A 10,275-nucleotide genomic window follows, 5' to 3' on the forward strand; every position below is an offset into this window, starting at 1 on the left:
GGCGACCGATCGCTCGAAAATAGCGTTTGCCTCCGACGGGCCGCGGAAGGGTCGCCTTTGATATAACGGCGGCGGGACGGCGGTTGGCCCGCGGGCCGGCCGCGGAACGAAGGCGGTAGGAAGGCGGCTGCCGCTTCTAAAAAGCGGCTGCCGCCGGCGGTGCACCGTCAAACGTGTTTGCGATTACGCTATTCTGACGCTTCTACTGCCGCCGGAGCGCCGCCGGCGGTCCGCCGACTCATTGCTATCTGGGGAGGAGGTGTAGATATCAATGTCTGTGTGAGAGCCACAGGCAGCCTGTGAAGCAAACATACTCCAGTCAGTGTGTTGAAACCTGTCTTGAAGTAAAGAGTCAGCTCCAGTTGGCCACACTTTGATGGTCCTCACTGATGGCTTCACACGGTTGATGAGGGGTGAATACTTAGGGGTGAGAAACAAAGAAAGGTGATCAGACTGTCCGAGGTGGGGGAGGGGGCTCGCGATGTAAGCTCCATTAATGTTTGTATAAACATGATCCAAAGTTTTGTCTCCTCTGGTGTGGCAGGAAACATGCTGGTGAAATTTGGGGAGTACTGTTTTTAATTTGCAGTGATTAAAATCACCCGCGACAATAAAAGCAGCCTCCGGGTGAGCAGTCTGTTGTTTACTAATGGCTGCATGAAGTTCGTTCAAAGCAAGCTTGGCATTAGCATCGGGTGGAATATAGACTGCGGTTATTATGGTGGAAGTGAACTCCCGTGGCAGATAAAAAGGTCTACATTTAACCATGAGAAACTCTAGGTTAGCTGAGCAGTGTCTCCCAACAATGACAGTGTTCGTACACCAAGCTTTGTTGACATAAATGCACAATCCACCACCTCTTGTCTTGCCTGAGTCATCTGCCGTTCTATCTGCCCGGAGCGTGTAGCGTCCTGCTAGCTCAATGGCATTGTTGGGTACGTCGCTGTGTAGCCATGTTTCTGTGAAAACCATGACATTGCAGTCCAGAAGTTTCTTACTGTGGGTGATGCGGAGTCGTAACTCATCCATTTTGTTCACCAGTGACCGCACATTAGCGAGAAAAATGCTGGGTAAAGAGAGCCGGAGCGGTGTTAGCTTTAGCTTAGCTCTTAGACCTCCGCGCTTCCCCCGCCTTTGTTTACGATCCCGACGCCGCCTGCGAGCACTTCCGCCCGGCCGGGTAGAGTGTGAAGCTTCGGGTGTTCTAGCGATCTCAGGGATGAGTTGAAGATTGGTGATAAAACTGCTGGTAAAGTCCTCACCGATATCCAAAAGCTCCTGTCGGGTGTATGATGTTAAAGCAAAGCTGTTCAGTACGAACAGACCCGAGATGAGCAGGAATAAAACTGCAAAATTGCAAAAACTGGAGAGACGCTGAGCCTCGCGATGTGTTCGCGCCGCCATCTTGGTCAAGATGGCGGCCATTTATAATTCTCTTACATTTTTCCTCCATTTTACTTATATGTGTGCTCCATGTAACTTTAGTATCAAACCACATTCCTAAGAATCGTATTACTTTAACTTGTTCTAATTCTTTATTGTATAACCTTAATTTTAAATCTTTGCTTGACCTTTTATTTGTAAATATAATGTACTTGGTTTTCTCTATTGAGAATTTAAAACCCCATTTATATGACCACCTTTCAACCTCCTTTAATGCCAACTGCATTTTATTAATGATAAAATCTACATTTCTACCTCTAATCCACAAAGCACCATCATCTGCAAACAATGATTTATTTATATTTCTATCGATAGTTACAAACACATCATTAATCATAATAATAAATAGCAAAGGACTTATAACACTTCCCTGAGGAGTGCCATTTTCAATTTTTCCTTCTCTTGATACACAATCCTCAATCCTAACTTTAATGTATCTTTCAAGTATGAACTCCTTAATCCAATTATATAGTCTTCCACTTATACCTATCTGATCTAACTTTATCAACAGCCCCTCCTTCCATAACATGTCATACGCTTTTTCAAATCAAAAAACACTGCAACTACATACTCTTTGTTTATAAAAGCTTTCCTAATATCGGTTTCTAAGTTTAGAATTGAATCTATCGTACCTCTTCCTTTCCTAAATCCACTTTGATACGTTGAAAAATAGTTTATTTTCTCCATATGATACATCAGTCTTTCTGTTACCATTTTCTCCATTAGTTTACATAAATGCGATGTTAACGCTATTGGTCTATAGTTTACTGGAACACTTGTATCTTTACCTGGCTTTTTAATGGGAATAATCAAACCTTCTTTCCAACTTTGTGGTATTCTCCCTTTCTCCCATACCTTGTTATAAAATTTCAGCACCACTCCTAGCGATTCATCACTCAACTTCTTCAATATCACATAACTAATCCCATCTTCTCCTGGTGCAGATGCTTTTGTACTTTTTAATGCTCTCTTTAACTCTGTCAATGAAAATGGTACATCTAGTACATCCTGTGTTCCCTCCCTTATTTCTTTTATATTTAAATTCTCTTCCATCAGTTTTTCCCTCATTTCCTTACTTTCTTTTGTCAAATTGTCTGAACTATTTATTTTTGAAAACTCCCTTCGAAATATTTCTGCTTTCTCCTTATCACTAATTGCAAGTTCTTCCCCTACACTTAATACTGGATATTCAAACTCTTTCCTTATACCACTCATCTTTTTAATCATATTCCATACTTCCTCCACAGGAGTGCTTTTCCCAATTTCTTCACAAAATGATCTCCAATACTCTTTCTTCACTTCCCTTATTACCCTCCTAGTTTCTGCCTGGCTTTTCTTATACCCTATTAAATATTCCCAATTATGTGTTTTCTTCAATTCCTTGAGGGCTTTCCTTTTCTTTCTAATTGCTATTTTACATCTCTCATTCCACCATGGGACTATTTTTCCTCTCCGCTTCCCCTTCCTTATCGGGATGTTTTCATTTGCTGCACTCTGTATCCCTGCTACTTGTTCTGCATACTTATTTTCAATGACTATTTCCTCAGTAAACTTGATCATTTTTAACCTTTCCTCACTAATTAATAAAAAGTTTTCCCAATCTGCTTTCTCATATTTCCATTTAACTATATTTCCTTGATCTCCTTTCCCTCTCTCACAATTTCCAATAGCACTTATTATTGGGAAATGATCGCTTCCCACTGAACAGTTCTTCAATACTTGCCAGTTTGTTATTGCTCCTATCGTATTTGACACTATTGTTATATCTATTGCTGATCTATTACCTGAATTCAAATCCATACGGGTATAGCTACCATCATTTATGCAGACTAAATTTTTCCTTTCCATTACCTCTTCAATGACCCTCCCATTATTATCTGTTTTTAGACCTCCCCACAATGTACTATGGGCGTTAAAATCTCCACACCATACTACTCTATCTTCATTTATCCCTTTAATACCTTCCATACTTTCTAAAGTTAGTCTTTTACATGGATTGTAGAAATTTATTATTACATACTTCTTTTTCCCAATCCATATCTCAATACTTATGTACTCTATTGCTGTTCCTTTCTCCAGAACTCTATACGCCACTCCCTCTCTTATAAAATCCATACATCCTCCACCATTCCCTTCTTCCCTATCCCTTCTCACACTTATATATCCTTTTAAAACAAAATCTAATCTAGGCTTCAGCCAAGTTTCTTGCACACATATCACATCTGGCTTTTCATTCAATTCATTTATATATCCTTTAAATTCTTGTCCATTTGCACAGAGGCTTCTGGCATTCCACTGAAGGATACTTAACATAATAATAATTAACCAACCCATATCTCCTGACTCAGCTAAGATTCTGTATTGATTAGACTTCTCATTATCTCCTCACATTTCAGTCCTTTAATATCTAGGAATCTTTCTGCAGCTTTGACAATTATCTGTATCTTTTCTGTTCTCCTTTCAGTTTGCGCTGTGCAGTTTATTACTTCAACCATAAACAGTACAAATCTTTTCTTATTTACTATCATTGCTTCTTCTGGTATTTTGCTCTCTCTTCTTCCTCCTGTACTCTCACCACCATTTCTATCCTCCATTTCTCCTGCCCTACTTTCCTTATTCCTAGCATTTACTACTCTCACTGCTTCTGCATATGAAATGTTACCTTTAGTTTTTTCCCTTTGGATCTCCACAGCTTTTTTCCTCACCTCGCAACCTCCATATGCAGCATTATGATTACCACCACAATTACAACATTTCACCTCCACTCCTTCACCACACCTACCAAATTCATGCTCCCCCCCCCCCCCCACATCGTGCGCACCTTGTCTTAGCTTTACACACTAATGCTGTATGACCATACCTCTGGCACTTGTAACACCTCATAGGTGGAGCTATATATTTCCTTACCAGATAACTAACAAAGCCCATCTTCAGTCTCTCTGGTATTTCTTTTCCTTCAAGTTTTAGCCTCACTGATAAACTATTTACTCTTTTCCCTTCTCTATTCATCTGCAATCTAACTGCATCCAACACCTTTCCCCCTACTATATTCTTTTTAACTTCCTCCATGCTTAGTCCTATTGGTACTCCATTTATTACAGCATAGACCCACGATTCCTGGCCTACAATCTTGTAACTCGCCACCGCCTGTTTCCCCACGGTTTTTAGTTTTGCAACCCTATTCTTTTGCTCTTCGCTATTACATGCTATCATCAAGGCGCCATCTTGTAGCACTTTAGCAAACATTATTTCACCCACCTGCTTCCTTAATTCATACGTCAGTGCCATTGGGTTTATACCTGAGATTCCTACTTCTCCTTTGAACTTTACTATTACCCTAACTACTTTATTGTTAATTTTGTTTCGGTCTTCATCTTCTTCCTCACTGGGTACCGAACTACTATCCGATCTTTCTCCCTTACCCTTTTTTCTTTTCTTATTTACCTTCCTTCCTGATTTCCTCTCTACCTGTGTCCATCCTGTGTCCATATCATCGTCCTCTTCCCCCATATCTTCCCTTCTAACTATCTCTGATCCATGCCCACTCTGCCTTCTTGTATTCCCAGTTTTTTCCTTGTTTGAGTTAGCCGCCATCCTCCCAGCAGGTAACTCCTACCGTTCAAAACGTCCCTCACGCTAGCGTTTCTTGTTCTCTCCTGTTTCCATGTCAGTGGCGGCGCCAAGCAAGTCGCTAACAGCGCCACCCGCTGTTGTGGAGTGCGAATTACATGACCGTTTACTAGCATGTGTGTGGATCTGAAGGCATTTGCGTGTGGATCAGCAAGGCGGAAAATTTGTGCCAAAAGTCACGTGACAGTTTTTCGTACTTGTAGAATTTTGTTTTGGTACTTGAAGGATTTTGTTTTGTATTTGAAGGATTTTGTTTTGTATTTGAAGGATTTTGTTTTGTATTTGAAGGATTTTAGTTTGTACTTGGAAGATATTTTTGTCATTGAAGACATAAGTTTCTTTGTATATGTAAAATGTACTGTATTTGTTTGATAGCTACGTTTTTTATTTGCAGAACAAAATGCATTAGTTTGTGAGTGATGTTTTGTATTTGCAAACCACACTGAGTTTGTTTGTGAATTGTTGGGTGTGAGTAAAACACATTTTGTGTGTGTGAGAGGTTTTGGCATGAATCTCACTCGATAGATTTCATAGCGATAAACATCATGTCCTCGTGTCGAATTCTGACACCAAAGGTTTCCCACTGAAAGCAATGAAGGTCGTAGTGCTTTGATATTCGACGCCGAGAGGCACATTTGGCGTCATAAAAGGGGCGCTTGACCATGCTTCGGTTTTTGACGCCTTTGGAGTGAGAATGGGTTGTATATTCCGTGCTCAAGCATATGCAACAAATGCAAGTTTGCAACAAAGCACATGCAGAAGTAGCCTATTAATTGTGAAAAATTGGACATTTTAATTATTTATTAATAAAAAAAAATGTTTTCTTGTCGAATGCAAGATGAAATTTACAGTGCTGCTCTCCGACGAGAGAAATGCAACATTCACAGATTACACAATTCGTTTTCATTTAAAAAACATTTCAAGCTATGTTAATTAAAATTATGTTAATTAAAAAAATATAAATTATCAGAAAAAAAAAATTAAGTGATGAGTCCCTGTCATTAATGCACATTAATAATTTTTGCACAAACACTTGAATATGATCGTCTTGGTTTTCACTTGCTCCAAAGGCGCTCCATCACAAGTACAATTCATGCCAACAGCCCATAACTGCATATTCAGCAAGAATTCATGTTAAACTAATTTTGCAATAGCTTGATCAGATGTTACAAAGACTGCAACAGTCAAGCGGGATGTAACAGGCTATAAGAGTTTGTCTGTTTCTTTTACTGATTTTCAGGTTAAAGCATGATTTAAACAGATACAGCACATTCACACGCAATCTCTTTAGCAATAATGCATTCAAACAAATGTAATCTTACAGTGCTACTACATTATCAGTATGCTATCTGATTTTGAAAACTTTAAGAAGTTAATCGATCTGTTTAGATAAACAACTGACAAAAATGTACTGTTATTTTCACCACAAACAAAATTTTCACAGCAGAAATCAGCAATTAAAGATGTAATGCTTACAATGTTATTAGTTTGGCATGTGGTAGGGAAAAAAAGTTTACACACAATAACCTAAGACACTTTGAAACTCTCCTGTTTTTTAATTTTTTTTATAGGCTACGTTATGAACATAACATTTCAAACATACTGGTAAAACCGACTTTATCCACAGAGTGAAGGTGGAGTGTGTTTCTGGTATCAGTGCGCGCGGAGGGGAAGTTGTTGCTGCTCACAGACTCTGCTGCCAGTGAGAGAGACGTTTCACCTGATGAAATGAAGACGACCGTGGAAACACAAGCGCAACACATCCGCCAAAAATCAACCTGCAGCAATGCTCGTTGATCGACTCTCCAAGCTTTACTTTTGCTGGTCGCATGGCAGTAAATAATACGATAATACGACCATGCAGCCTATACAGATATACGTATATATTAAATAAAAAATTAAAGCAAGCAGGGCTGTAACATAAAAAAAAAAAAAAGAAAAAAAAAAAGCACGCCAGGTCTACACCGGACACAAGTGGAGCGATCCAACAAAAGACAACAGAACGCAGTGATGGATACACTGGACACGATCCCCATCAGTGAACGGATGCTCATTCTGTTTATGATTAAATGTACTGATACTGCATTCAGATGATTTGACACTATACTGTAGTGTGATGTCATCAAGTTTAGACACACTTTTAGTGCAGCGGGGCACAGATGACAGCTCTCTTGTCTGGTGTAGACACAGACAGTGACTGCTCTATTTACAAATAAGTTCTATAATACAAAAATAAAGAAATAAACCAGTGGCATAAAGAGATGGAAATATAGACTAGAAAATATATTAACAGGTCCTCCGTCCATGACACTGACTCACTGCTGAGCTGCCAGTTTTAATCTAAACAGCTCTTAACACTGAGTGGATGATTAGATGCATGTTGGGCTAGTATTAAATAAATAAATAATAAAAAATAAAGGTCTTACCAGCATTAAGGTAATAGCATTACTGTTACTTTTTTTTATCATCTTGTAGCAGTTATAAATTTGACTGCTAAATGAATGATAAAGAACTATATTAAAACTTGCTTAGTAAAATTTTTTTCGTCATTTGAATATTGATTTAAAAATCGGATTTAATCATAAATCAGATTTTTTTTTTTTAGGCCGTATGCTATTGCCCAACTTTAAAAGCAAGTAAACAAGGCTCCCTTTAAAATCACTTAAGTTGTCAATTATTAAAGCTCTTTTTTACATTGTGTGAATTCTGTTGATTATGAGAGAACTTGAGTTTAATCGTGGACGTTTTATCAATCCGTCCATTCTTTAGAGTTTCAAAGATTTAGCTAAATCGTGCAGGTTTAATTTATTCGTTTCTTGTTTTAGGCTAATTAGGCCTAAATAATGGGAATGAAATTATACAGTGCTTCACGTTTAAACAATTTCTTAATCATTTTACAGACAAATGTCTTTTTCCCAATAAGTTATGTCAAAATAAAGGACAGGTAACGAATAACAAAAATGCATGTTGTTTTATTAAGGAAAAATATATTTATAGTTAAAATATAAATCAAAATATAGGCATAATATATGATAATATTGACATTTTGCATACTAATCCATGTAGCCTAACCCCTAAAATAGACTACCACTTTTAATGCTCATAACACATAATTAATATAATAATACTGCACACCTTTTAAATGTCTCAAATCTAAAATATGGTTAAATACCATGTAGCTTAGAAAATATAAGCACAGGCTCAGACATAGGCTTGACATTTATCCTGCTTGAATTCTTTCTAAGAAATGCACATAACTTCATATATACCAAACTTTCATCTGTGGATATTAAATATATTAAATATTAAAACTATAGTGTTATTCTTTCATTTTCTGTGACTGAAGCAGTCAATTGTAACGCATCAGCCAGGCAAAACTGACATCTATTTGCGAAAATGTGCTTGTTTGATAACTTGTGGTAAAAGCGCCACTCAGCAGTCAAAAGCTGCAAATGCACTTTACACTGCGGCGGTAAAAAAAAGGACCTTTTGAATGTCTACTTACTGTATATCTATCTATCTATGTATTTATCTATAATCTGCACTATCTGAATACTCTCATCTACTACTTGTCTCTCGTCACTCTCAAGGCGGGCTTTGGTAAATTCTCTCCCCAATGTGACGTAATGCAATGCATTGTGGAGGAAAGGAGACCGATGTAAGATAGTACGTACTTTTTCGTATTATATTCCCATTTGTGATACCCAACAACATAAAATACAATCGATACAGTTTAAATGTTTATTACCAACAAGCAAACTGCACAAATTCGTTGAAAAATTAACCCTGTAACACAGCCTTTAATCATGAAAACGTCAGTGGAAAAAAGGCCATGGTAAATCAACCAATGTGTGAAATGAGATAAGTGTGAAGCTTAAAATAGAGCAGTCAGTAATGTACTGTGGTAACACACCATGCTACTGGTGCATGTTACTTGACAAACACAAAAACACCAAGCTACGATGGTGTAGAAGTGCCATCATGTTACATATAAATTTCTCTTAAACCTCTCAAGTTCATTACATATTGTAAAGTGATCATATATTAACATGCATATCAAATATTTGTGTTCTAACTTGGCTGCTCATTTATTGCAAGATTGGCGCATAGTTTGAGAAAACAGGAAGAGCTATAGAGCAATTTAAGTCATAAACAGGTCATTTTGGTCAAAGAGGCATGAGAATGCAGAAAGATCTAGCTACATATCCTACCCCCCTCCCCCCATTTTTTTTTTTACTTATAAGATTATAGCCAGTCAGTTTTGTGAAAAAAAGGATACTGTGATTAAAATTCAAGATTATAGCACTCTATTTTCCAATTATCACAGACTACGTTTACAAGCTGTTAAAATTCGGGTTATGGTCGGGTTAAGGTCACTATTTGGGTTTCTGAAACATTCGGGATAACACGTTTACATGCGTGAGCAGAGAGAGTTACTCCTGTATACATGGAATGTGTAATCAGTCGCCAATATTCCGATGTAAACGGCGACGCCCGGTTAGCGTCTGGACGTAAGACGCAATATGCGTCATTTCCGATTCTTCTTCCTGTATCCAAAGACTCAAAAGACCAAGATTCCTTGCGAATAGAACATGCGCAGAACACACATTTTGATGGGGATATGCCGAAACGCGTTTACAAGACCAAATATTCGGGTTAGAAAAGGGGTACCCCAGGTATAATAGATATGAGCATATCCAGGTTTTTGCCGGTGTTTACATGGCCGTGCGCGACCGGGTTATTGCTAATATCCCAGTTTTGAACGGGTTATTGGCTGCATGTAAACGTAGTCACAGTTTAATATAAACATTGGAACTTACTAATTATAATGCTTCATTTTCCACAGTTATTCAAACAGCAAATCAATATACAGAATGCAAGCAATTAACATTTACAGTAAATAACATTATTACTGACTTAAGTCGATCACAAGTTTAAGCTCTCTCAAACAAAACCCATTATAATCAGTGAAGCTGTCTACACTGTATGATGAACAAATCTCTTCCTTACATCATCCCACATAGCAAACGGAGTTGGCCCACATGTGGCCTCAAGGTGGCACTGCTGGCCTCCTGTTGGCAATGGCATGTACCCTTTCAGCTAGAGCTGGGCCATGTGTGCAGTGGCGCCCCCAGAAATTTTTAACAGGGGTGGCCAAATGAGGCCACAGTAAATTTTGGGGTGGCACATTAAAATAAAGGA

This window comes from Carassius gibelio, chromosome A7 (assembly GCF_023724105.1).
Source record: "Carassius gibelio isolate Cgi1373 ecotype wild population from Czech Republic chromosome A7, carGib1.2-hapl.c, whole genome shotgun sequence".
NCBI lineage: Eukaryota > Metazoa > Chordata > Actinopteri > Cypriniformes > Cyprinidae > Carassius > Carassius gibelio.